This window comes from Lygodium microphyllum, chromosome 2 (assembly GCF_053477565.2).
Source record: "Lygodium microphyllum isolate KBCC chromosome 2, Lygodium_microphyllum_v1.1.10, whole genome shotgun sequence".
NCBI classification, from domain to species: domain Eukaryota; kingdom Viridiplantae; phylum Streptophyta; class Polypodiopsida; order Schizaeales; family Lygodiaceae; genus Lygodium; species Lygodium microphyllum.
This window is the reverse complement of record NC_141136.1, coordinates 55,433,022-55,458,615: the sequence shown is the minus strand read 5'-3', so window position 1 is coordinate 55,458,615 and position 25,594 is coordinate 55,433,022. Positions and strand designations below refer to the sequence as shown.

The following is a 25,594-nucleotide window of genomic DNA, read 5'->3' as shown; positions in this document are numbered from 1 at the left end:
CAATTTAATTATTGGTCAGTCAGATTATTTTTTAGAGCATCGAAATAATTATTAGATAAAATTTCAGTATTTAAAAACCGAAAAGTAATATTTAATTATGGCTAATCTTGGAAAAATCATTTGAAAAGATTGCCACTTGTCAAAAATGCCCATGGAAGATTAAAAAACATCTTTAGAGATTTGAGAGAGTCATTTTTAGTGTATTCAGCCTGGCAAGAGAGAGGAAGGAGATGCTGCTGGTCTGATTTGCAGCCATTCGAGAATCTTCTGAGACAACCAACGATAGGAGAAGACCAATCAACAACAGGTGACAGCATCTACAGGCTGTTGAGATAGGGCAGCATCACTAAATGATTGATTTTCTTTAATTCTTTGCATGTACAGACTGTCGTGGTAGGGCATCAGTTGCATTTGACTGATTTTCAGTCATCCTTCACGACAAAACTGTGAATTTTCTCTCTCTATATCTTTCTCTCTCATCTCCTAGCCATTTCACAGCCTTGCTCGGAAGATCTTAGCATTTAGACCCTTGGAGGCTGAGAAATTGCAAATTTCTCTGTTGTAAACCCTAATTTACAGCAGAAATTAGGGTTTAGCAGCAGCCTTGGGAAGGGTGTCAGAAATTGGAAGCTCGAAGACTTGGATTCAACAAGGCTGAAGGTGAATTTCAGCTAAATTCAAGTGGAGGACTAGCCAATCATTGAATTTGGGCCATTTCCATCATCTATAAAGTGGATGAAGGGCCCAAATCAAGGAGCAAAAGAGTTTGAAGACTTGCTGGTCACTTTGGACAACAAGGGGAGTTTGGATTGCGAAGGAGATTGGGAGAATTCCATTGTAAATCAACTTCTTCTTTAAGTAAGCTAAAGAAATACCGAAAGGGGCGCCAATTTTGGGGCCAAACGGGTGTGCATTGTCCAAAATCAGTAGGTAAATTTGTATTTTCAGATTTGCATTAATTGTTTTCTGCTGTAATTAAGTTGTAATGAGGGATTTACCACCCATCCATGGAAGGAAGGCTGGTTACATGGCCTCTCACTGAGGCAAAGACTAAGGCAAAGAAGGAAACATGCTGCCCCTGTTGTATCATGTTGCGTGATCAACATTGTCTCTCTTAGAGCTCATCCGATGGCTCCTTCCTCCCTCAATCTCTAAATGCTAGAATGACTCCCAACCCACTCCCAAACAGCCCTCTTGAACATTCAACTTTGCCCAAGAATTGGCTAGCGCCCATTGGCATTAATTGTGCTAATCCTCATTGGACATTTAATGTCCCAATGTTAATTTTGGCCTTGGACTCTAATGTCATTACTGGACATTTAATGGTCTAGATCCAAATTGACATGTGGCACCCAAAAGTATCTTTATGACACAACTTTGCATAACTTTTACTAATGTCACCCACTAATCATTAGGGTTACTAAGGTCTCACTATCACTTAGCTGACATGTATTTCACATGTGCACATCTTATATATAGAAAAGTTGATAGTACGAAAGCTCATCATTAAAAATACATGTCCTTATGACATATGGAGGATGAATTGTAGGTGCAGTATGAGTTTGGATTTCCTCTTAGTTGCCAATGAGGTGTAGCATTGCTTTCTCTTGGTCGGGCTGATGTCCTAGGAGTAAACAATCCAAATTTGGAATGGTTGTCCTTAGCCTTTGAATGAGATTGGTTGCCAAAATGGCTAGCCCTTTGGCAAGGTTGGCAACACCTATTTTTCTTGGTAATATTTTGCCAACCCTCACTTAAATCTTGACTTGGAGGAACTTTGCTTCTTACTAGGTCTTGGGGTTGCTTCTTATTCTTTCAAACCCTTTGCTTTTCCTTTTGAGAGGTGGAAACAAAGGGCCCTTTTGAAGATGGCAGAGACATTGAGTGTCACGGGGACATGAAATTTTGAGATGCTTTAATCTTGTTGATAACATTTGATTACGTTATTAACCAAATGTGCAAGGTTGTTTAGCACATGTGATGTACATGGCAGTTATTTCATGGTAACAGACCAAGGACCTCGAGGATGTAGTGGTGGGTGTCAAAGGTAGAAGTTGTGATAAGTTATGTATGCTAGGCTTTGGGGATTAGTTGGTGTTAGTTTTGACCCTAAGACAGTTATTTGGCCAATAAGTGTCAATGATGACTCTAGGGACTAGCATTAATTAATTAACTAATGCCAGTCTAAGCATCAACAGAGGTTGGGGATCACTCCAGGTTGCAAATGGCCTAGGCAATTTAATTATGGATGGGCTCATTTAATTTTGGGCAAGGTGGTTGAAATTAACTTTCAGAATTATAATATTTTGAAAATTAATTAAATGGCTGGATGATATTGATAAATGTGTCTAGAAAATTGTCACTTGGCAAAAATGCCTATACAAACTGAGAAAACGTTTTTGGGGGCAGTTTATAGTGTAGAGAGAGAGAGAGAGAGTGTGTGTGTGTGTGCGTGTGTGCGTGTGTGTATGTGTGTGTGTGTGGCTGGTCCATTTTCTGATTAGAGAATAGTAATTTGCTGCAAAAGACAGCCATCTGGGGGCCTCAATAGGCAAGGGATAGCAAGGAGTCACCTTCTAGGGGTTGGCAACAACATTGCTAATCAGGTGACAACATTGATTTACACACCTCGAGTTTTTCGAAGTGTTACGAGAACTAGCTTTAAATAAGGATACAAAGCCATATGTTTTTGAAAATGGGATTTTTCCTTAAGCTTTAAAGCTAACGCGGTGGGTTACTACATTAAATGCAGGTTGGAGTAGACAATAGGCTGAATTTAGGGTTTTCTTGCCAAAAAAATTAGATTTCTCTCTCATCTTGGCTCTCTCTTACGTTCTCCAACCCATTGTCAAGAGATCTTGACATTTCTCAATCATTTTGAGCAGATCTTAGCCAAATTCTGTGGACAGCAGAGAGATCTTTGTTGTAAACCCTAAAATTTTTGGATCAAATTGAAAGACTTGGATGGCAATTTTGCTCATGAACAAGGTTACTTGGTCTTTATTTGACTTCAATGAATAAGTGTTTGCAAGGTGTGGGTTCTCATACCATGTAAAGAAATTCTAGGACAAAACAAGAGAAACCACGAATGTATGATAGCACAAAGAACATAGTTTGTAGAATGCTACAAGTTGTCGGGGCTCAAACCTTCTTTCTTAAAGGGTTGGACATTGCACTAGACTCACTTAGTATTACCTCATCAAAGTATTTCTCTTTTGATAGGGTGAGCTTTGGCTTCATGCTAAATAGGGGAAAATCCATCACATAAGAGATACTCAAACAACATTGTAGAAGGGAGTTGTTAGGTTTAAAGAAGTGGAGAAGGATTAAAGGATGGCTTTGTATTGACAAAAAGTGATGCTAGTAGACAAGTGTTGGCCTTGGAATTAGAACCATAATTCTATATTGCATGTTTGGAGGATTGAGAGAGTATCATCCTTACAAACCATATAAACAAGATTATAGGTTTTCACGAAGATATCGATTTGACAATTGAGTCTATGAAATGCAAGTGGTGTGCTCATATGAGAAAGTATAACATCCTCTTGTCCTATGTGAGATAGCTCATCAATTCTACTTGCAAGGAGTCTACAAAGTCCCATGACTTTGATGGTTCTTTTCTATTTTTTGGGAAAGTAGTGGAAAGAAAAACACCTATCTTGGAGCTTATGTGAAATAGATCTCTTGTGGGGTGCAAGCTTCTAGATATAATGGTCAAATACAAAGTTAGATTGGGTAGGCTTCGTTCGTTTCATCCACGACGATAGTGAAATATATATGCCATAGTGGTGGTATTGTAGCTTGAAAGGACTCTTAAATATGTAGATTAAGAACATGGAAAAAATTTGGTTGCACATGTAAGGTGTTCCATATGTTATTGAATGTTGCAAGGAGGATTTGTTTGATGTTGGGGACGTGCCACCATGTTGCTAAGATGATTGTAAAAAAATAGCAATTACATTTGAAAAATGCCTCTCCATTGGATTGTATCATCTTTAGGTTCTTCATGATCTCAAAAGAATTGCAAACATTATCGTATCAAATATGAAACCTATGTTTTCGTCTTTTAGGCTACATCTTTATCGTCTAAGAGCACTTTGAAAATCAATGCTATTGCTATCTTGTGGGTAAGTTTTCCAAGGATGTTTGAATATTGATGTACTTGGAAACTCTTTGTCTATTACGAGACCAAAGCAAGGTATTCATCGTAATATTGTTCATATTTATGTATTACTGATATTATTACATTAATGTTATAAAGTATTTTAGATTCATATAGATGTTGTATTGTCAACCATATAATCCCCATACAAAAGAGAGTAAGGGTAAGCCATTCATACTATTCAAGGTGAGTAGATGTTAGAAATGAGTAAGATTTTCTCCAAAAATAATACCTGGGCAATTGATAGTACATTTAAGACCAATGTGTCTGGTCTTCCACCTTATACAATCATTTTGTCAATCATGCATGGAATGAATCCGTTTTAAGCATTATTTTATATGTGCTTGAAATGAGTTTTAATAGTGATTTATTTTCATCTTCCCATGAATCAAGGTCCCTTGTGATAAGCTTGATAATGTATGCACATCCTTGTCCAATCGCATGCACTGTCCAACATAGTTACAATATAATGAGATGTTCCAACTAATGGTATAATGTTTTTTATCTTATCTAAATGTGGCGTGTTATATTACTAATGGATAGTGTTGATACACTTGTATTTGGTGTAGAAAGTGGCCAAAGTTTAGTGAGACGTTTTTACATGGTAATGTCGACTCAAGTAACCTCATTGAGAGATTATGACAATACATTATGTATATATTTTTTATACTAAAATCAATAGATTTTATACTTGATCTACTACACATCCTTATGAGAAACTTACTTCGAGGTTTAGAATGCAAAGAACCAGACTTGTTTTTCAAACAAAAGCAAGAGATATTTAATGCTTTCAATTCTAATTTCAATTCCAACACTCTCATCTTGGTAGCTTGGGAGTGGCTGAAATAAGGACCTCGGAACTTCATTCTAAACATTTGCTCAACATGAATTATTTGCAGAAATTTTCTATTGGTAATACCAAGAGTATTTTTTGTGAAAACAATTTCGAGTGACCTTTTGATTTTGGTTGGTCAAGTTTACTATATCTCTCTACGTTTACATTTTATGCTGGGTTTACTTTTGGTTTTGGTTGCAAACCACTAGAATCTTGGTAGTCCACGCTGCTTCATCTAATGTTGTGGTGGATGCCACAATTTTCTGCTGCCGCTTGATGAGTTTAGTGGGGCCCATGCAACATGTAGTGATGAAGAACTGGCAGCCAATCCACTTTTCGATTGGTTGGGCTTACAAACCTGGTTGGGTTTCTTTTGTGGATGGGTTTACTTTTTGAAAAAGTAACGGTCATGATTGCTTACATGTGCTTGCTGAATGGGAGGCCGTAGATCCCAACTCCCTGAGGACTCAAAGACCTTGTGAAAGATAATGTGTAGTGAGGTACACTCCACCCTCCCACAAAAAAAAAAAGCACACAAGAGAGGTGCTCCCTCCAAAGACTAGCCAAGAGAGTGGGCAATGGTTAGAGTTGCATTGTTCCATGTGCATATACAATGGGGTAGCGAGCTGAACAAAAGCAGAGCTTGATTGCATTGGACCCTCGTTGGTGACCCTACCAAGGAGGACCAACTTAAGTGGTCATGAGGACAAGTACCCAAGTACTTCTGGCAAGACTTTAAATAAACCTCACAATTATGAGCCTGAGCTTTGACTGTATTTGGAACTAAATACAAGTATGATTTGTTTATGAGGTCTAAGGGCTAGATGAGATTGGCTGCAAGTCGAAGGAACTTGTAGGACAAATTGACATATACTTTGCAAGCAGATCTGCATTAGGTGCATTTCTTGAGAGAGCAGATGTAGCATGTAGACTACCAGATTGTATGCATTTTGTAAGAGCTTGTGTACAACCACATAGTTTTTCTTGTAGTGAATATTTATAACTTTCCAATTATTTTCATGAAGCTAAGATGTGTTGCTACAATTTGGAGGATTACTCTGACACTCTATTCTTTGGTTCTTGTTTTGTAGACGTGGGGAGAGAAGCTCCTATTTTGGTTGTGTTGCAAGATGGAAAAAAAAAGGAAACTCCAAGGTGTCATAGGACATGGATCATTATGCTAAGGCCTTTTCCATGCACACAGTGCATTTAAACTGTTTTCAGTTGATTGGAGTTCATGGTGGGCAAGAACAGTGCAAGTGTCGTAAGCATTGCAAGCTTCTTGGGTCAGACATTATGCACATGTGTGAGATGGGACTTATGGATCCAGAGCAGTGACAGGATCAGTACGAGCTTGATCACATACTTCATGCTTGGGAGCAGATTATAGTGCTGACTGGCATCCTGAATAAGTCCTGTTGTATGAGCATATACTTGAGCAGATATGATTGGACATTCTTCTTGATCCTCTTACCAATATTGTGGGCAGGATGATGTCCTCATTCTACAGATTCCACAATATGTACACAATTTCGGTGTTTCAAAGCTATACAGAACAAAGTTCAAGGGTAGCAGATTTTAATCCAATAACAAGCTTACAGATCAGATTGTTGAATGCAAACATTTATTGACACAATTGTGGTATTTCTGATAGAAGTTGAGAGTGTGTTAAGGTGAGATACTCTGTGTAGCTCTGTTGTGTTTATTACATATAAGACATCAATATGGCAGTTTCAGAATCATTGAGAACCGATCAAGTGGGATGTGAAAGGATGAAAAACACATGCTACAATATTGTCAACTAGTGGATTTAAATATTTGTCAATAGTTCGATATTTGGGTCACATTGTTTTGTTGTCATATGCATGTAATACTAGATGTATCTTTTTTGTTTTTTTGGGTGGGGAAGTAAAAAAAACATCTTTCTGGTTTTGTCTGGTTTTCATTATTTCATATTGTGGTGTTCTGTAACAAGGTTTGTTCCTCCTGTCAATACTTGCATGCCAAGTTAAGAGTCCTTAACTGCCACTTTGATGTATGGGAGTAAAGCAATTTCTGTTTGCACATATTGAATTGTGAGTGATGTTAGACACATCTTAGCTTTGGGGTGGCCTAATAGGGCCGAAAAACTATACATCTCAATGGGAATGCATAGCCTATGTATCAAAAGTAAAGCCCAAAAATTTTCAGATGCTTAGCACTACAAATCCATTGTTGTTTTTTTTTTTGCAGAAGTGATCTCCATTTTGTCCAAGAGTAACATGACCATTTAGTTGTCAATATAACTAATAATTACTCGCTTTTTAAAGCCCAAAAAAGGTCTAGTTGGCAACTAGTAGTGGTTTAACTTTTTTCTTTTTCTTTTTTTCGCTCCCTAGCTTGCAATGGTTAATTTTGAGCTAGTAGTGGGGGCATCAATGACAATCTAAATGCGCAACCACAAAGGTGTATTCCAAAATTAGAAGCTTCTAAGCGCACACTTGAATGCACTAGAAGGTTTGGCCACCTCATTAACGAGATGTTTGGCCTTGGTTTACCTTCTCATAACCTTTTTTTTAAAAAATTGCAAGGCCATTGGGGACCAAGAACGTTTTTGCTTTCAACCCCAATCTTCTTCTAATAGTTTGTCCGCAAGTGCCCCTCTATCTTACACGAAATAGTGTTGACAGCTTTAATCATCTTAGATCGCTCCTTGTATGCAATAAGATACAAGCATCTTTCTTGACTTGAAGAACCCTACTAAATGCCATCCAATGTTGCAAGCATCCATACAACCTTCCCTAATGGTTTGGGCAATGTTGCAATCTGGCTCTCTAGCAAGTTTTGTAGCAACATTAGATAGAGACCCAATTTGGTGCATTTTGATGATGAGATTCAATTCAAACTTAAGTTGGCCACTTGGGGGAAGCACATGTGCCAAGTTCCCTTTGAACCCACACAGTTGTTGACATTTCATTCCTACTTCCATTGTCAAACCACCAAAGCCAAGGAAACCTTTGACAATAAAGCACAATTGAGTGGTAGCCTTGGTTTTGATTGGAAGGCAAACCATTTTACAACTCATTCTCTTGGGATGGGACTCATTGAGAAAAAGAGGACTACGGGCCTATAATAGAGAACCTAGCATACTTGATTTGGATGTGTGCTATTGAAAGAGCAACCACGGATTTGTAGACTCCTCTATCACTCCCATGGAAAGAAAACCTATGCTTATTGTTGTAAGAATGTGGACCATCGTGTAGCTTGCACAACTTCTATATCAATTTGTTGGCAAGTGATTCATCCATACGCAATCCATGTTGATGCCATTCATCATAGTCTTCTAGGCTTTGGAAGGTCTTCCATGCACCTCATTTGGTTTGCTTAATTTGCACATTGTCTAGGAGGTACTTGACCATGGATTTGCACGTAACAATAGCCACTTCTAAAGTGGAATAGATTTACTAACTACATAATCAAGGAAGAATGCAACTAAAATAAATCAACTATCATAGGAAACTATATCTAACATCATTATCTCCTTCCACATTTGTATTATTCTCATTGCTCTCCTACTTGGTGATGGCCTCATCATTCATTGGTTGTTGTTGCTAGCTAATTGTAACCATGCTACCTAATTGTACATTCCAATTGCCTATAGTTAGTTCCAAGTGTATAGTTGCTTCCCCAAGTTTCCATGCTATTGTTGTTGGCAGAGTTAGAATTTTCTAGTTGATGTTAAACTTGCTGCTAGGCACTTTGCACTTAGGTTATATAAAGCATGTCAATTTCAAAATAAGGAAGTGCACTCTCCATACTTTGTTGTTGTGGCTATACATTGGGGGATGTATAAAAGCAACTTTATTAATTACATCTTTTAGCAAAATGTTCATTTGTGTCACTTAGATAGGGACACAAAAACCCTAAAATCATACCTTTACAAAATAATCTTTTATTTCAGGTAATAATAATACAATTTATTTGGCCTTGAGGTCATCACCACCCTTAAGTGAGTCGAGCCTACCCTTGACCAGTAATTCACCACCAGTCCTCCAAAGTCTCATAGTCTTACAAGGTACTTATTCCTTCTTCTATGTGATTGCTATCACAAGAGCACCATTGGACATCACAATTCTTAGAAATAAAGTTATGACTATGATAACTGGTTCCTAGAGAAGGAACTTGGCAAGAAGCTCAGGGTAGCCATTCCCACCACCAATCTTCCAAAGTCTTCTAGTCTCACAAGGTACTTATTCCTTCTTCAATGTATTTGATATCGTTTCTTTTTAGGAAAACAATCCTTTTTCTTAAAGGGAAAACAATATTTTCATTATCAAGTTTTTTCCTTAACCTACTTAAATTGTTACGAGAGAATCCTCATCATGTAAGGTAATTGATGATTACAATTACACAAACTAGTTTAGCTAGCTATTTTGATCTCGATCAAAAATGTTACTTTATCTCTTTGGTTGGGCATGAGTAGCCTTTGGGTTGTTTGTTGTTTCCTTAATATGATTCTCTATCCCTGTCATTGAGTTGAAGATGTAATCTTTCCTTTCTTAAAATCTAAAGCTTGTATAGAGTCCTTCCTTTGATACAATTTCACAATCCAAGCAATCTTAAAGACATAACTATCTTATTTAAGCAAAGAGAGTTGTTCAAGAGAATGCTCGTAAGATTTCCTTCTAAGAATTAGCTAAGACAATTAGTTCCTAAAGTATCGTTTTCTCAAGTTAAAGGTTTCATTCTAAGAATTTGCTAAAACAATAAGCTCTTCAAGTACTAGTTTTTAAACCTAAAGGTTTCAAGTTAACTACATAGTTAGAATTGACCCTTTTCGCCTGTAATTAAAGAATTTAATTCGATGACACTTCATCTTTCAACTATTTAAGCATTCAGAATCTTAGTCCTAGATGCATCAACATTATGGGTATAAATCGTAATAATAGATTAAATTAACAGTCGGGGGTTATAATGTTTCTTGTCTTTTTATTAATTTGCATTGAATTGAGTTGTTGCTTTCACAAGTTCTAACCCTCGAGAGCACCTAATAGTTTGGAGGAGTGTAGCACTTGTTATCGATTTAGCTTTCTCTCTACTCCCATTGTGTGTCTCTTTGGTGACATCCTGCCTAAAGCTTCTTGTAACAAGCTCCTACTTGTCCAAGGATTCAATGGTCTTGAAAGCATAGTTGTTGATTACTCGTTATGGCTTAATTTGCTACTTTTTGACTAAGGTCAGACCTTGAAGGACTTATGTGGTTTCAGTTGGCTTAGTTATCTCAGTTAGAAAGAGGCTAAGATCAAGTTGAAGTGGATTAGGAAATTATCTTGGTCCTCTTTTGCAGGATCTCCACTATTATTCTAGCCCATGTGCTACAAATCAAGGGTCCATTGAGGCCATGATTCATCTTCTTTAAGCCTTTCTGAAAGGTTGAGCTATAATGTGCTAATGTTTTTTTTTTTGCCGTTCTATGTTACTAAGATTAATTAACACCTTAGTGCTTATATTGGCTTATTTAAGGTTATTGTAGCCATAGACATTTAAGGTATAACTAGGCTTTGTCACTTGAATAATCAATAAAGCAACTAATGGCATAGCTTGTTTAATAATAGATCATCGATTATGGAATCATGCCGAGGTATAGACATTTTAATATTAATGACTTAGTTATGTTATGTTGCTAAAGTGAATTGATTATTTTCGTAATGGTACATCACATCCTTTCCCCCTCGGAGAATTCGAGATATCTTCATCTTAAGAGAAAATGGGGGTGATGCCTATAGAGGGTACTCTCATCTATCTAAGTAGCATCCTCTTCAAGAGAGCCCTTCAATTTTAGAATACGTTCTTCCTCTTTTAGGAGGTCCTTCCTTTGTACAAATTGTTCTTGGGTAGTCTTACATCGAAGGGCTTTCTCTTTGTTACTAAGGATTTGCTCATGTTACATTTTAAGAACTCCTTGCTTGGATATTACAATTTAGCTATTAATTAGGGTTTAATGTATAGGCTTTTAATAATATAACATGGAATATATTTTGTACTTTGAGATGAGGTGGGAGTTGCAACTTGTAGACATGTTTCCATAGACACTAAATGATCTTGTAGGAAATGCAGGATCTTGGGCTAAGCTTTTTGAATTTCCCTTGTGATAGAGAACTCTTCGCAGGCTAAACACACAAGAAGACTGTGTATCTTTCCTTGAAAATTTGCTTAGACCTCTTTGGATCTATGTATGTAAAGTGGTGACCTTGGGTGACCTTAATGTCATATCAAATTACCTTTACTTGCTCTTTCATGTCTTCCAACATTCTCTTGGATGCATCCGTCGTGTAGGATCCAAGCAACTAAGAGGGGATATGCAATCTTGGTAAGGCAATGAGTGACATATCTAAGTACATCACCCTTTACCCCATAACACAAGTAACTTCTTCTTACTACATTTAGTGGTTTCACATAACACGAGTATCTAGCTATGGGGGTATCAATACTTCCCAAAGGATTTTCTTCTTAATTTCCTAGTCCTATGGAACTCATAGCCTATTGTGAAAGTAAAAGTGTTTGCCTTCTACATGGAATCCTTATACTTAACAGTTTCATCCATTCCTTGGATAGCTTGCTTGAATTGCACATATTTTTTATCCTTAGTGATTTGAGTTTGAAACTACTTCCATCCATCGTAGTAAAGAGTGCTTCATTAATCATATATTTTCTAGAGTATGATTAAGACCCTTTTTTATCAAATCAAGTAAATGAGTATCAACCACAATGTTAACATTGAGCTATCGTATCAAAACGAAGTATTCCTGGAAGCAAATCATTGGCTTGACCTTATCTAGTAATCCATTACAAAAAGTGATATGCATCATTTTTGGGGAAGATTTGGGGACCAAAATAATTTTCATTCCATGCAATTGGGTATCTATCACCTATAGCCATTTCTCAAAAAGAAGTTCTTTTGTAGTGGAGTCTCAATATTCCAGAATGATACGTTTCCACTCAAGGCTGTTAGAACCACTATGAGTGTTTGACGTGTGCAGCCCTGACACCAAGATGGTTCTAGTGCCCACATTTTTGGATAGGTATTAGCCTTGTAGACAATGACTCCCTCATGTCATCCCTTGTGAGTTTTCATGGGAGTGGGTAATGTTGTTGATGTTGAATCCTTTGTTATTACTAAAGCATCTTTCGATGAGGTGCACGCCATCCCCTTGTAAGTTGCCCAAAATACTTTGGAGTATTGTGGTTAATCATTTGATTTTTTGTTGCATTAAGAATCATTTCCCTGAAGTAAGCAAGGGCCACAAAGGCCATAATGGCATCATGTGCTTCAGTTGATATCCATTTACAGAACAGAATCATTGATCCTCTCAGAGTTCTGGCTTGGAAGATAGTATCAAGGTTATGCATGATGAACCATAGAGCATAGACAAACCAAAGAATAGAGTTGTTCCTACACTCTATATGTGCCAAGCAATGTCACAATAGCATTTCACAAAGGGCTGCAAATAATTAAACATGCCATAAATAAAATTGGCATTATGCTTATTGTCATTTGGCTTAATGGACTTTGTGGCTACGCATATGCCATAGGGTGAGCTATAGTCATTGTGCCCAAAAAGAGACATGCTTAGGGGCCCATTCAGTATGGTGGTACGTGATAAGGATGATATCCCTTCCTCTGCAAGGGTAGAATATTCCTTTCTTGCCTTCGAGTGATCTTCTTCCCCAAGTAGAAGAAGCCACATCTCAATCAAATTGGGTTGTTGATGTGAATACCCCATATGACTGTGGATGGTGTGAACTTGCTTGTAGATATATTTCCAACGAGTAGGTTGGGATAAACACATCCACAAATGAGCCTTGTTGTTGGCCCTTCATGCATTTCACGTGTTTCGATGTAGTATTAAGAAACTTAGCATCAACATCTGAATATTCTGCTGCATGCAAGTGAGCCTTTTTTTTTCAAGTTTGGTGATGGTATTGCTACCTCCACCATCCTTTTTGGTTTTGGGTTTTCGTCTTGGAATATGATGTTTACATGAGGGAATAGATTTTTTATGATGCCTTTAGAGGTCTCTATCCAAAGATTGAGATTTTGTTCATCCTTCTTGATCATTGTATCGAGATTTTCCACCAATGCCTTAAGCTTGTTGATGGCATTACTAGTATTGTTAGTGGCAATGTGATAAAGCTTCACCTATAGTGAAGTATCCAATTCAAGCAACATTAACTTTTTAGACTCACAATTTTCATAGGCAGCCATTGGCAGTTGTAAAGTCAAATTCAATTATGGTCCGATGGAACTCATATGACTTCATGCAACATAGCAATCCTTACATGAAAATGGAAGGAGGTGGGAAGGGGTCCATGTATCCCAAAGAAATGAGATCCGAGTGGCAAGTTATCAACTACAAAGTATAAAAGATCGATCAATAAAAAATCATTATTACAAGGTAAGGCTACCATAGCACCTTCCCATTTGAGTGTGTTAAGACAAAGCATTGCATAAAACATTGTAAGAAAAAAAGTTTGTAAAATATTTCCAAGTTAACCACATATTCCCAATGTCCTAACATGTATATGCTCGTAGAAGGCTAAAAATATATGAAAAGGAATTGAAAAAGTGTACTCAACACTACCACAAGGGTGTCATCTTCATGTTTGAATGAGAGTACATTAAGAAGCAACCAAATTTACAAAGTATCTTCAAAGAGCTAAATACAAGTCATGTTTTCAACAAAAGCACACAATAGGAGTAGGTGGTAGATATGTTACCTGCATCCATACAACAATATCATATAACAACAAGTTATATTGATGCATTTTGGAGGTGTCAATGACCTACCATAGTTGTCATCCACATCCGCTAATAGTATGGATTACCTTGCTAGAATACCTAACTATTACAAGTTCATGTCGTTGTTGTAGGGAGTTAGTTTTATAAGCTTGGTTGTTGAAGTTTGGATATAAAACAATGGTTTATGGAAAACTACAAAGTTCCCTTCATGAATAATATATTTATATCGATTCTCGACAAGTGTATTAGGTGGCATAATGATGAGAACAAATGTATCTCATGGCCCACTAGCGATAACAAGACATGTTCATGTAGGCTTCCCATAGGTTTATAGCGGCAACATAAGTTAGATTCTAGCCATTCATGTAAATGAAACACATGTTCCATGAATTGCATATGCAAGGTTGTATACATGAATGTGCGAAGTCCATCTTGGCTCATCCCTAGATGTAGGGCTAGTTACATAATTGCACAAATTTGGGAGTTTCGTGCTTAGGGACAGATCTAGCCATAAATGGTGGGCAAGGCATATGGTAGGCTTCACATGGCATGGCATTGAAGAGATTTATAGTTGCTTTCATTAGATGAGTATTTAACATCGAGATATGACTAAGGTAGAAGGGTAATTGATGTCATCCCTCACTAACTTGGATTAATTTCAAGCACTAACAAACCTAGAAATGCAGAAAACAACATCCATGCTACACATTAGTCTTAATAGTGGCTAGTGACTGTGGGCAATGCATCCAAATTTTTGTAGCTATGAATGTTTGTTGAGATGGCAAGCTCAATGCATGGTAATATTGATGATGGACCACCTAGTTAGATGGGTTCGCACTTATCTACACTTAGCACATCGGTGGCCATTATGATCCTCACATGGTCTGACTTATCACTTATTATATTTGGTTTGTTGCACCTACCTACGACTAGCATAATTATAGTTCTAATTTATTAGTATACTCAATTATGCACTATTTGACTTAGTAAGCCACTTTTCATTATGTTGTACCTTATCTATATTTTCTGTACATTGTATTGTGTCTGAAAGAAGAAGATGAAACTAGCAAACAAACGTTTTGGCCTCCATCTCTCTTCTTGTGTTCTTGAATAAGCTTTCTCTTGTGTGTGGTGTGTGTTTTGCGCAACAACTCCAACAAATCCCCCCATCACATCATTTGTGACAATGCTTGGAGGACGCTATGCTATGGAGAAATGATTCAAAGGTAGGATGGGTGATGGGTACATGTCTAATCACAATCCAACTATTAGTAATTTATGCATGCAAAGCAAGTATAATAGCAAGTCAAATAGGAGAGAATAGGGTGTGCCCCACTCATTCATGGTAGGAATGAAGACGAGAGCAATAGTAGCATATGGGAAGCCACAATATGTTTATTTCCTCTATGCCAAGCTATGCATGGTGTGCAAAGGCTAGCATTAGAGTCCAAGCATTATTGATCGTGCAATTAACTCACAACAATTCATGCAACGTTTGCCATTCCTTTGTTGTGGAATGGTAAAAGAGAGAGGAGCCTTGTGGTGTGAATGCAAATGAGGGAGGCTTAATGAGAGTAGGGTGGTTATTTAATATGTTGATGAGGTACGGGAGCATGTAGAACGTGATGAAAAATGGTGCCCTACACCATAGCCTACTTTCGTTGTTAGGGTGTTAAAACACCCTTGTTCACTAGGGTCAACCTACCCATGCGTAGTCTTGCACCCTATCTTTTTATTTATTTATTTTCTTTGTATCTAAGTTGTGCACTAGGACTTTTTAACAATGCTTGTGAGGTATACGCCTTTAAAAAAATTTAACAAATATTTTTATTTTTATGCACCAAGGTGCCTACTAATGAGTACACCATCATGTAAGAGGCCATAAATAGTTCCTTGGACACAATATATTTGCATGATGATTGTGTGATATATGCCTTATGTATGTTCACATAATTTTTGCAAGATATACCCCTTAAATATGTTTATATAATGTTTGTGTGATGTTCGTTTGCATAGTACATTAGCATACATTTGGAGTAAACAACAATGTTTGTGAGATAGAGCCCCTCTTAAAAATTTTATAAGACCAAAGTTTATTTTTATGCACTAAGGTGCTTACTGATGAGTTTACCTTCATGTAAGATGGCAAAAATAGTTCCTTGGGCATAATACACATTATATGGATTGATATATAGTAAACAACCTTTTTTATCAGCACTTTTGTTTTTTAAAGGAATTTGTCTTTCACACTTTTTTTAAAAGGAATTTGCCTTTGTACAAGGGAGAATGGCCACAAGAGGGTAGATTCATCGGTTGGGGACATTATGCTTGTCAAACTATCAATTGTGTTCACCACATGTGCCGATAATAATCCAATGATTGTATTTAATCCAATCAAGCACCAAGCAGTTTAGGGTTCTACACACACACACACACACATGTGTGTGTGTGTGCAAGCTTGTATTTTGTGGTGGAAACATAAGTGTGTAATTAAACATGATGCAAAGTAGAAATGTGTGTGTGTGTGTGTGTGTGTGTGTGTGTGACTAGGAGCACATGACGATCAAAAGTAAAGCACAAAGAGCAATTCTACTTTCCAAGCTTATAAAATTAAAGCTCAACAATATTACTAATGTCATTACACCATATCCACAATACAAAGCAAGCACTATAAGACATGCAATTCTCTCACCATTAAAGAGATAAAGTTTCATTTTTTTCCTAGTAAGAAGAAAATTGTAAATGTTGCTCAAACAAGGAAGTCTAATAAGGGTGAGAAGAAACAAGAGAGTTAGAGGTTTCATAGATATTGTAAGGCAAAAGGTTGTGTCATAAAGAATTAGTTGCAAAAGAGGCTAAGAAGAAAGCGGCTAAGAAGACGGTTGATGCCCAAAACTTGGAAGACAAGGATAGGATTGAATGGTGAAACATAAAAAATCCTTAGAATTGCTCCCCATTTAATGAAACTTTTGGTAATTTAGATGTTTTGGGGCTATTTAAAAGGCTAATTAGTATGTAATGAGTTTTTAGCTCAACATTGAATAGCATTGATGTTCAAAACACTCTTAGACTATAAAGTTGTAGCCTCAAAGAAGAGAATGTTCATTTGTTTCGTATTTAATAGGACAATGTTTGCACTTCTTCTGGAATCATGAAGAACCTAAAGGCCACGCGATCTGATGAAAATCCATTTTTGATATGTGCTCATTTTTTGGACTCATTGTAGCGACGTAGCAGCATGTTCCAGCAACACGTTCTAAAGTTAAACAAATCCTCATCGTATCATTCAATAACATGTGGATGGTTCAGTAAATGATACAAATCAGTAGAAAAACAAGGTATATTTGTCATAAGGACATGTATTTTTGAAACCTCACTTAAAATTTGGATTAATTTTTAATCACATGGTCAAGTAAATGTTGCACATGTGAGGTGTAATTGGGATTAGAATGAAATTTTCAAGCTGGGACTTGAGAAAATCATGGGATGTCAAAGGCAAAAGTTACTATAAGTTATGCTGCAGAGGTACTTCGTGGTATCTGGTGCCAATTGTTGGTTTAGGCCATTCATTTGGTCATAAGTGACAATTAATGACACTAGAGATGTGTCGTGTAAAGGTATCTAATGCCAATCTGATGGTCAAAGACAACGCAAAGATACTCGAGAATGGAAGTTGCCTAGCTAATTTAATTATTGGCCACTCGGATTTTTTTTTGGGCAGCAAAATAATTACAAGATTGATTTTCAGTATTTAAAGGCTCAAAATTAATATTTAATTTTAGATAATGCTAGAAAAACCATTTGGAAAGGTTGCTTGAAATTTTTCTTTAGAGACTGGAGAGAGATATTTTTAGTGCATTCAGCTTGAGATATTGTTGGTCTGATCTGTAGCCATTGAACGACCTTTTGAGGCAAGCAGGGCTAGGAGAATACCAATCAATAGCAAGTTACAACATCTATAGGGTGTTTAGATAGGACAACAACAGTAAATGACTGATTTTCTTCAGTTCTTCGAGGAGAAAGTCTAAATTTTCTCTCTCATTAGCATTTGCTCTCATCTCCCAGCCTTTCTATAGCCTTGCTCTGAAGATTATAGCATTGAGATCACCAAAGGTTGAGAAATTTGAGATTTTTCTGCTTTAAACCCTAATCTGTAGCGTAAACCCTAATATCAATAGTAGAAATTAGGATTTAGTAGAAGCTTCGGCAAGTGTGCCACAAATTGAAAGCTCCAAGACTTGGATTCAATAGGACTAACATTGTTTTCCATCTCTAGCAAAGTGGTTAAAGGCCAATTCACTGTGCAAATCAAGGGGCAAATTGGATTAAAGACTTGCTAGTCATTCTGGACAACAAGGGGAGTTGGAATATCAAAAGAGATAGGGAAAATCCCATTGTACATTAACTTCTTCTTTAGTTAAGTTAGAGATATATTGAAGGGCGCTAGTTTTGGGGCCAACAGGATATCCATTGTTAAAGATTATAAGTTAATTTGCATTGCTTAATTTTGTGTTAAATCTTACTATTGTAACTAGGTTGTAATCAAGGAATTACCGACTATCCATGGAGGGAAGGTTGGTTTCATGGTTCTGTTGCCGGGATACTATTGAATCCCAATCCCTTGATTTGGTGAGCTTGAGGCACTTGATTGCAAGCCAAAGCTTTGTGCTCGTGCTGATTTTATCACTCAGCTAAGAAATTACAGCAATATGTCTTCATAGATTGAGATGGACTCAACTAGTGATGATGCCTCTTGGTATGAACATTCACATGGGAATGAAAGAAATACAATGTCTGACCATGGACCATGGACAAGATTTTGACCATAGACAGCAAGCCGGAAAATTTAAAAATCAAGGAGATTCTAAAGGAAAGAAGCGCAAAACGTCAATGGGATTGGTTCCGATGTTAGTAATCAGCCTAACAATGATGCTATTGAGTTGTGCAAAGCATGGGACAAAATTAGGTGTCAGCATGCATTGATTTTTATTGAGAATGGTGCACAAGTCAACTTCATCTTTATTGACATGGCAGCCCATCTAGGCATTAGAGAGGATGAGATGGGACCCATGGGGGAAGTTGGAATGACATATAAAGGCCATGTAGAGCCTGTCATACTGCTTATTGAAAAGCTTTGGTTGATAATATAGGGATATGTGGACAATGAAGAGTCCTTCATTTCTCCAATTTAGGCTTGCAATGTATTGCTTGGTATGCCATTGTGTCACCGTATGCATGCAATGATTGATTCTCATGCATACTTGGTTTTTAAAAAGGATAAAGATAATAGTGCAAATAAGCCACCTTATAAGCCCACCATATAGAGTTAATGCAACCCAACAGAAGAAGATTATGAGTGAGGTGAATGAGCTGTTAGAAAAAGGGTTGATTAAGCCCAGCTCATCTCCTTATTCTCCAATGCTTTTGGTGCAAAAAAAGGATTTCATGGCATATGTGTATTGACTATCGTACTTTGAACAAGATCACCATAAAGAATTACTTTTTGATTCCTTGGATCGATGATGTTATGGAGAGATTGCAAGGGGTAGTCATATTCAGCCATATAGATTTGAAAAGTGGGTACCATTAGATATGTATTAGACTGGAAGATGTGCCTAAGATATCTTTTAGGACATCTTTTGGATGGTATGAGTTATTTGTTATACCTTTTGAACTTACGAATAATGACATAATTGTCAATTCATGCCATTATTGTATCTCATACCATCCAAAACACTTTATTTAATGACATAATTGTCAATTCAGACAATGAGGTAGATTATACAAGACACTTGGACATTGTGTTCAATAAATTGCATGAGCATATGTTGGTTATCAATTACAAGAAAAGTGAATTCTTCTTGTATGCAATCCACTTTTTGGGATCTATTGTATCGGCTAATGGTATTCGCATGAACCTTGCAATGGTTGAGGCAATACGATCACGGCTACCTTTGAGAAATGTGCATGAGATCCAAAACTTATTGGGTTTATGTTCTTGCTACAAAAAGTACGTATATGGGTTTACTGAAATTGCATCTCCATTGCATGCATTGCAGAAGAAAGATGTGCAATTTAGATGAACGGCAGTGGAAATTTCAGCATTTGAAAAGTTGAAGGAAAAGATTACCTCAGATCCTGTGTTTGTGTTGTCGAATCTAATGAACTCATTTCTAGTTTAGTGTAATGCATGTGGTAATAACATTGAGCTGTTTGTATGCTAAACATCCGAGTTGTGGCTTATAAGAGCCGAATTCTCCACGGCACAGCAGGTCTATGAGAAACAGCTCTTGGCTGTAATTCATACAGTTTCTATGTGGAAACATTATTTGTTGGGGGTTTATTTCAGAGTGTAGACAAGCCATTAAACTTTGAGGTACTTTTTGATGCAAACAAAGTTGTCAGAGAAGTATATGAGATGGAAAATTTTTCTCTCTATGTTTCACTTTAAGGTTTTATATATTAATGGTAAAAAGAATGTTGTGGCTAATGTAGTATCACGTAAGCCACAAATTTTGGCAATCAGCATGGTTTATCACATTGAGTTGGATGCCATGAAAGAGCAATATGTTGCAGATTTGGACTTTGCTAGTGTTAATGATCAGCTTTGCAATGGCCAAAGGCACGAACACTTTGTGCTAAGAGATGGATTTTTTATGATGCATGGATAATTGTGTGTCACAAAGTAGTTAAGGTCCAAAGTTATTATTGAAAGTCATGCTCCTTCATATGCAAGACACAGAGATATTGATACCATAGGCAGTGGAGCATTTCTTTTATTGGCCAGCTTTGAGGTATGATGTAGAACAATTTGTTAAGACATGCATCGTATGCCACAAGGTAAAGCATGATAGACAAAAGATTTTGGGTTTGTTGTAGCTCTCGCCTATTCCAGATTTGTCTTGGCAGAGCATTGCAATGGAGTTTATTTTTTAGCTTCTTAGGACACCTACAGGGAATGATGGGATATTGACTATCATTTGCAGATTTAGCAAACAAGCCCATTTTATTCTGATGAGAAAGAAAATAAAGGTTGATCATATGGCACGATTGTTTTTGGAGCACATCTTTAACTATCATGGTATGCTAGAGTCGATCATTAGTGATCGAGATCCTCCGATGACCTGTTTATTTTGAAGGGGTCATTTGAGAATATGAGTACCACACTGAAATTCTCATCCTCCTTCCATTTGGAGACAAATGGTGCATGTGAGGAAGCAAATTCCACAGTGTTAGATCTTTTGAGGTGCTATATTTCAAACCACAAGACTCAATGGGAGCAATATTTGCCCTTGGTTAAGTTTGCTTACAACACCACAATGCATAGTTCAATGGGGAAAGCCCCATTTGAGGTGGTTGAGGGTGGCAAGAAGATACCACCTATTCTGCAAACTATGAATAAGATCTTTGAGGCTGATCGTTATGTAGAAAACTTAGATGCAACCGATGCAAAGATCAAGCATGCACTTTAGAGATCACAAGAAAAGCAAAAGAGGACAATTGATCGCCACATACGTGCTTTGCAATTTATACAGGGTGATTATGTATTGCCGCGTTTTCAAACCATAAGACATAGTGGGAGGAGTAATTGCTCTTGGTTAAGTTTTCTTACAATAACATAATACATAGTTTAATGGGCAAAGCTCCATTTAAGGTGGTTGAGGGTGGCAAGAAGATACCACCTATTCAGCAAACTAAGGATAAGATCTTTGAGGCTGATTGTTATGTAGAAAACTTAAATGCAACCTATGCAAAGATAAAGTATGTACTTCAGAGATCGCAAGAAAAGCAAAAGAGGGCAATTGATCACCACAGATGTGCTTTGCAATTTGTACACTGATTATGTATTGCTGCATTTTGAAAAGACAAGGTTGAAAAAGATGAAAAGAAGAGAAAGATTGTATCTAAAGTTGAGTATAAGATACTATCGGCCCTCCCAGGTGTTGGAAAATATCAACAATATGACATATCGAATGAAATTACCTTCACATTGGCAAATATACAATGCCTTTCATGTTAGTTTGTTGAGGGCTTTTCATGGTGATGTGCTAGAGGATACCAAATAGATGGAAGAGGATAACTTTGCAAACCATTCTTAGTTGTTGCAACTTTACCTAAATGCCTTTGAGTTAGAGCCGGCTTTAGTTCAAGCTCCGTCAGATTTAGCAGAACAGGGATTTGGAGTATTGCGTGATGCTCAAGGGGGAGGTAATACTTCCACTCCTCTAGTTATGGGCAGCTCTTGTATGTAGTGGATCTCATATGTATTTAGGATGCATCCAAGGTACGGTGTTGAGAGTATGTTTGCCATGAGGTTACTACTTAGTGTACCAGTCATTGTGGAGGGACCAGCAAATCAATGAATTTGGGGCATTTTCCATCTCCATCAAAGCAGGTGAAGGTCAATTGACTACTCAATCAAGGGGCAAATTAAGTTAAAGAACTACCGAAAGGGATGCTAGTTTTGGGGCCAACAAGGTATCCATTGTCCAAGATTGTAAGTTAATTCGCATTTCTCAATTTTGTAATAAATATTGCTACTATAAATAGGTTGTAATCAAGGAATTGCCACCCATCCATGAAAGGAAGGTTGGTTTCAAAATGTCTCTCATGTAGAGTATGTACACACAGAGTAACTTTATGGAGATCTTGTATAAACTTGACCTACACCTTACTGAGGCAACCACATTTTTTCAAGGTTCTCAATTTATGTGTTTGAGAGCCCTTTTGAGCTATGCTACCACCATGATGGCATGCATATTCCACGATCATCGTGGATAGACTATGCTTTTTGGTCGAACAAAGCATGCCAAGTTTAACTTTGTATTTGATCATTCTCTCTTGAAGCTTGCACTTCACAAGAGATCTATCTGACAAGAGCTCCAAGGTAGGTGTTTTTCTCTCCACCACTTTATTAGAAAATAGAAAAGAACTATTAGAGTCATGTTACTTTATGGACACCTTGCAAGTACAAGAATTGATGAGCTCTCACATAGGAAAGACAAATACCATGCTTTCTCATATCAATGCATGAGTTGATTTGATGGAGTCGATTATCACATTCACACCTTCCTAAGAACTATAGTCTTGTTTATATGCTTTTCAAAGTTGATGCTCTCCCAATCCTTGAAACATGCCATATACAATGATGGTTCTGATTTCAAGGCCAATGTGCAAAATTTCTGTTAGTGCAAAGACTTTCTTTGATCCCTTCTCTACTTCTTCAAGTCTAGCAATTTCCTTTTATTGTTAGTTTAAGTACCTCAAATGTGATGGATTTGTCCCTATTTCAATCACTTAGCATCAAGCTGTAGCTCTCTCTATCGAAAGAGAAGTACTTTGATGAGGTAAAATTGAGTGGGATTGGTGCAATGCTATTGCTTTCTCGTGATGTCAAATCATTATCTTCAGCAAAGAATTTTTGCATCTCAGCCTCATCACTTCATGATTCATTTGACATTTCTTCATTTATGTGGAGGTTCTCAATCTCAAGATCACTCTTCTTAGTCTATGCCCATTGACTAAAAAGGCATATATAACCAAAACATCATCATAATGTCACAATTGCATCTATTGCAAAAAGGAGAGCAAGAGAGAGAAATGCACCTTGATGTAAAAGCCATAGATGTTTAATCGCAAAGACTCTCATCTTGGTAGCTTGGGAGTGGTTGAAATAAGGACCTCGGAACTTCATTCTAAACGTTCGCTCAACATGAATTATTTGCAGAAATTTTCTATTGGTAATACCAAGAGTATTTTTTGTGAAAACAATTTCGAGTGACCTTTTGATTTTGGTTGGTCAAGTTTACTATATCTCTCTACGTTTACATTTTATGCTGGGTTTACTTTTGGTTTTGGTTGCAAACCACTAGAATCTTGGTAGTCCACGTTGCTTCATCTAATGTTGTGGTGGATGCCACAATTTTCTGCTGCCGCTTGATGAGTTTAGTGGGGCCCATGCAACATGTAGTGATGAAGAACTGGCAGCCAATCCACTTTTCGATTGGTTGGGCTTACAAACCTGGTTGGGTTTCTTTTGTGGATGGGTTTACTTTTTGAAAAAGTAACGGTCATGATTGCTTACATGTGCTTGCTGAATGGGAGGCCGTAGATCCCAACTCCCTGAGGACTCAAAGACCTTGTGAAAGATAATGTGTAGTGAGGTACACTCCACCCTCCCACAAAAAAAAAAGCACACAAGAGAGGTGCTCCCTCCAAAGACTAGCCAAGAGAGTGGGCAATGGTTAGAGTTGCATTGTTCCATGTGCATATACAATGGGGTAGCGAGCTGAACAAAAGCAGAGCTTGATTGCATTGGACCCTCGTTGGTGACCCTACCAAGGAGGACCAACTTAAGTGGTCATGAGGACAAGTACCCAAGTACTTCTGGCAAGACTTTAAATAAACCTCACAATTATGAGCCTGAGCGTTGACTATACAAGTATGATTTGTTTTTGAGGTCTAAGGGCTAGATGAGATTGGCTGCAAGTCGAAGGAACTTGTTGGACAAATTGACATCTACATTGCAAGCAGATCTGCATTAGGTGCATTTCTTGAGAGAGCAGATGTAGCATGTAGACTACCAAATTGTATGCATTTTGTAAGAGCTTGTGTACAACCACATAGTTTTTCTTGTAGTGAATATTTATAACTTTCCAATTATTTTCATGAAGCTAAGATATGTTGCTACAATTTGGAGGATTACTCTGACACTCTATTCTTTGGTTCGTGTTTTGTAGACATGGGGAGAGAAGCTCCTATTTTGGTTGTGTTGCAAGATGGAAAAAAAAAAAGGAAACTCCAAGGTGTCATAGGACATGGATCATTATGCTAAGGCCTTTTCCATGCACACAGTGCATTTAAACTGTTTTCAGTTGATTGGAGTTCGTGGTGGGCAAGAACAGTGCAAGTGTCATAAGCATTGCAAGCTTCTTGGGTCAGACATTATGCACGTGTGTGAGATGGGACTTACGGATCCAAAGTAGTGACAGGATCAATACGAGCTTGATCACGTACTTCTTGCTTGGGAGCAGTTTATAGTGCTGGGCTGGCATCCTGATTAAGTCCTGTTGTATGAGCATATACTTGAGCAGATATGAGTGGACATTCTTCTTGATCCTCTTACCAATATTGTGGGCAGGATGATGTCCTCATTCTATAGATTCCACAATATGTACACAATTTTCGGTGTTTCAAAGCTATACAGAACAAAGTTCAAGGGTAGCAGATTTTAATCCAATAACAAGCTTACATATCAGATTGTTGAATGCAAAAATTTATTGACACAATTGTGGTATTTCTCATAGAAGTTGAGAGTGTATTAAGGTGAGATATTCTGTGTAGCTCTGTTGTGTTTATTACATATAAGACATCAATATGGCAGTTTCAGAATCATTGAGAACCGATCAAGTGGGATGTGAAAGGATGAAAAACACATGCTATAATATTGTCAACTAGTGGATTTAAATATTTGTCAATAGTTCGATATTTGGGTCACATTGTTTTGTTGTCATATGCATGTAATACTAGATGTATCTTTTTTGTTTTTTTGGGTGGGGAAGTAAAACAACCATCTTTCTGGTTTTGTCTGGTTTTCATTATTTCATATTGTGGTGTTCTGTAACAAGGTTTGTTCCTCCTGTCAATACTTGCATGCCAAGTTAAGAGTCCTTAACTGCCACTTTGATGTATGGGAGTAAAGCAATTTCTGTTTGCACATATTGAATTGTGAGTGATGTTAGACACATCTTAGCTTTGGGGTGCCCTAATAGGGCCGAAAAACTATACATCTTAATGGGAATACGTCTAACATCTTAGC

At 37.3% G+C, this 25,594-nt stretch overlaps 1 protein-coding gene across 2 annotated transcripts in view; it reads left to right on the top strand.

Moving 5' to 3' along the window:
• Positions 1-25,228, top strand: part of LOC148039759 (uncharacterized) — a 61,003-nt gene extending 35,775 nt beyond the window's left edge. Inside the window, exon 4 of one of the 2 annotated variants that reach the window (XM_087693667.1) lies at positions 24,516-25,228. The gene's annotated coding sequence lies outside the window, so the exon portion shown is untranslated. Of the gene's footprint in view, positions 1-6,088; positions 6,833-24,515 lie in introns of those variants that run through there. The other variant, XM_087693662.1, reaches the window with a different exon arrangement.
• The last annotated feature ends 366 nt before the right edge of the window (positions 25,229-25,594 follow it).